Raw genomic sequence first — 4,182 nt, forward strand, 5'->3', positions numbered from 1 at the left:
TTCTGAGCTGCAATATTCTGATCAAGTGACTGCACTAAATCCAATATAGTGAACCCTGAGAGAGTGTGTGTGCATGTGTGCATGGTGGGATACAATATTTGTTGTCATAGAATCATTCATTTTGACAATCTGGTATATCAAGTGACCTAGAATCTTTCTGGATCCTATTCTGTATGGATGTAATCCTTCCATTCATCCTTCCCTGATCCCCATGCAGAACTGATTTTTTGTCTATGAATTTGTGTTGTGTCTCATTCATATCTTGGTTATGTACATCTGTGTACAGCAGTGCTTAAGGAGGTGTGAACCATTTCAAATCCAAACAAGAGGAGATTGAAGCTCCCCTGCCCATTGGTATTGGTATCATGAGTGTGAATGGCCATTTATATTGAATTTGGGAGTGTGAATAATGGTAGAGATGATGCATGGAACTCCAGAAGATTGGTATGAAAGGCTGCATCACACACAATATGACAGGAAGGGAAGGAAAGTACATGCTATATAATCAATAGCATTTTAAAATTTACTAACTTTGTAATTGTCTCCTTGTTTGTTTTATTGTTAGGGTCACATATATCTTGGGCGAATCAGACAAGAATCTTACATTCTTCTTTAATTTTTTAAAATCTATTTATACTTTCTAAAATGAAATTGGCCATAACTGATAGAAATACAAAGAAAGTATGTAAATTATTCCTTAATGAAGATATGTATACAAATGGCAATTGAGGTAATTGTTATTTCATGTAATGGTTGTATGATCAAGTGAACAGAATTCAGGGTTTGGAATCAGAAGGACCTGGTCAGGCCAGGAGTGAACTCACCCCAGTTCAGCCCACCTGTCCCAGGCATGCAGAGGACTTCTGCTGTGGGGCTGGATTTCTACTAAGGGTGCCGAGGGTCCCACCGAAGAGGGAGAGGAGGGTGATGGATTCTGTGGGTGGGTGGGCATGGCTCCCCAGTGCCTCCTGTAGCTGCAACAGCTGCTGTGCCCCTCCCTCTTTCTTCCTCTGAGGGCCCCAGCCAGAGGTCCCCACTTTCCCTTGCCCAAGGTCCCTTGATCCTACACTCTCCTGAAGTATAGCAAACAGCCCGACTTTTATGTGTAACATATTCTACCAGGTGCCCTGCCACTTAACTGAAACAAAAACAGTTTCTCTGGATAATCAAGCGGTTCAGCTCTAGTTACATCCTGGGCACCCACCTCTAGATCTCAACTGCCTGATGATCTTAATTGTACTTGTGAAAATATTCCTAAACATCCTGATGATAGACTTACAAAGAAAGAACACCTTGTACAGTTTTCTGGAATGTTTTTTTGTAAGTGTTCAGTGCTCACTGACTTCTTGCTTTTGGTGAGACTATCTTTGATAACCTATTTCTAGGACTTTTACTTTGGGGTCTTAGGTTTACAAAATACCACCTCCATCTACTCAAATTGTGTCCTCGAACTATAGCTTCCTGCATTGTCCAGTTTTCCTTTTGGTTGGCAGAGATCACTAATTGAACATCTGTCAAACATGAAAAGTCTCTCACTTCTGTCAAATGTCTTTTATTTCTTTTCAGTTATTTTTATTTGGTTTGAGCCCTTATGTATGTTTTGAAAGATCTCATTATTCACGTAAATCTGAGTCTTTTCTTCCTACGAGTGTCTTTTATCCATTAACATTCACAGCTCCCAGTTGTCAATTTTCATGGTGTGTGTCCTGGTGATTTTTGGAACTTGTTCTTAAAGTCTTGATGGTGATTCAATCCATTCATATCAATTTGTATATGAAGGATACCACCTTGTACTTTCCCCTTGCACCAAGACTGGGATCACACAGTCATATATTAAAAGCATCTGTTGACCAAACTTCTAATCTGTTTTCTTGGAACCTGGCTCCCATTTGTTTTCCTTCAGATAATCATTCTGTTTCTGGAAGTAGGAATTTCAGCCTAGGTGGAGATGAATGTCCCCATCTGTATTTTGTTAAATGCTTTTTGATTGCTACAGCTTACTTGTATAGGAGTCATGAAATTAAGGTAACACATGGACTCATTTGTCAACTGGAAATTCTTCTTTGTTCTCTTTATAACTCATCATACAGAACAAATGCAAAATGCTGCAGCAGTAATAGCCTGTTGATTTCTGTGTTGGGTAAATAAAGTCCAGAGCTTATTCTAAGGAAATCTGAGGATAACCATGTAAGGATGTCATAGAAACTACTTAAGCATACTGGTCACATTGATGTTTATGCCCATCCACTGAAACATTGTAAAGAGATTTTCCTCCCCAATATTCCAAGACCAACTCTTACCATAAGATTATAGAGACAGAATCACATAGAACTTTCATATGGTAGACCCTTACATATTGTTGCTAATTGAATCAAATGACAAAGAAACCAAAGGATACAATATTTGTTGTCATAGAATCATTCATTTTGACAATCTGGTATATCAAGTGACCTAGAATCTTTCTGGATCCTATTCTGTATGGATGTAATCCTTCCATTCATCCTTCCCTGATCCCCAGGCAGAACTGATTTTTTGTCTATGAATTTGTGTTGTGTCTTATTCATATCTCGGTTATGCATTATTGTATTCTACTTTTTATCAAAATTATTTTATGTCTGTTTTATTTCCCTGATTGAACTATAAACTCCTTGAGGTAGATACTGTATCTTCATATGTCTTTGTACCTAACATAGTGTCGTGAAGATAGCAGATTCTCATTAGATATTTATGTTTATCAAATTTGGCAAGTGTAGGAAAATAGAACAATTTGTGAAACATCAGTATAAAAAATACAACTGTAACCTGAAGGATCATGAAACTCTAGTAATTAATAGGGAATGTTTAGAGATTGGATATGAGTTCAGTTCTTTTTCAAATTAGTGATAATTCTTTCAGGTATCATTCATCCAAATGTGAGCAATAGTAGCTGTCTTTCTTTGAGACAATGATGCATGACATAGCTGTTCCTGTTGATTTGCAGAGTCATCCAATAAGCAATTTTTTCTAGGCCAGGACCTTAACCAACCTGAAAATGTTATGCTAACTGCAGCTGAGCTAACAAAACGGTCACACATTCATGAGAACATAGACTGGCAATTCTGATAGAATCATGCAGGATGATCAAACTAAAGAGGCCAAGTTCAATGACTTAACTTGCAACTAAAATTTAAGTAAATTTCAATGAAACTATTGGTGAAAATTTTAAAAGAGTACAATTACACTGAAGAAATCAGATGATTGAATTTGCATATATTTATATGTGTATTACATATATGCAAATATATATACATATATATACACACATACATGATATATATTTACTGTCATTTCTGTGCAGGGTCCTTGAGTCTAGGTGGAAAGTATCTATGCACAAATCATATTTAGGCTAAACTATTACCTTTGGGGTCTAGGTAGATTTCCATCCTTGACCCATATCTATTTCTCAAGCAGTCCTTAGGATTAAAGCATCTCATATACCAATTTTGTATCCTTCTCTTTGCTGTATTCATCTCACCTATATCCATCAAAACTATATTTGTAGCAAAAGAAATGTCTACCCCTTCATCTATTCTCTGGTGCTATCCTTGAATCATACAATAATGACCTTATGGTCACTTGTCTTCTCCTCATAAAATAGTCCTGTCTACTTGTTTGTCTATCAGCATGAATTCTTTCAGGTACTTGTCCTTTTATTTTAGTGACCTGAGATGGGCCTCTTTCTTGGATTTTGTGGTCCCCACATGCAGGAAGGTATACTTCAACTGGACTGAGATGAATTTTTCCAAATTAGATTGTCCTTTGCAGTTTGCAAATCATTCATAAATGGATTGACTTTGACCAACAGCTGATCAAAATATGATTCCTTTTCTTTGACCTTGAGACTCATTAGGAATGCTATAACTCTTCAAGGTATAGTATATCCCAACACACTTACTTCACACTACCTATCTTTCCTTCCTCATATTTTATTACTTTTCTCTTTATCAGTTTCTATATTGATTGTCCATTACCTTGGGGACTTGTGACTTGATCTTTGAAAAATTCAAAAAAATTCCTAGGTTTTTCATAGCATCCAACTTTTGTGAAACATCTTTTAAATTTTGTACCTGTTGCTTGATGTTTGTCTCAATGCTTCACTGGATCTGTCCTTATGCCTTTTGGTCTCCTGGATGTGGGAGGGTA

At 36.8% G+C, this 4,182-nt stretch overlaps 1 pseudogene; it reads left to right on the forward strand.

Annotated features, from left to right (window-relative positions):
- The first annotated feature begins 375 nt into the window (after positions 1-375).
- LOC138145119 (probable G-protein coupled receptor 160) lies at positions 376-2,128 on the forward strand (annotated as a pseudogene).
- Positions 2,129-4,182: the final 2,054 nt, after the last annotated feature.

The sequence above is a fragment of the Petaurus breviceps genome, unplaced genomic scaffold, assembly GCF_028583685.1.
Source record: "Petaurus breviceps papuanus isolate PSGF00001 unplaced genomic scaffold, PetGlider_PUasm1.0 90723, whole genome shotgun sequence".
NCBI lineage: Eukaryota > Metazoa > Chordata > Mammalia > Diprotodontia > Petauridae > Petaurus > Petaurus breviceps.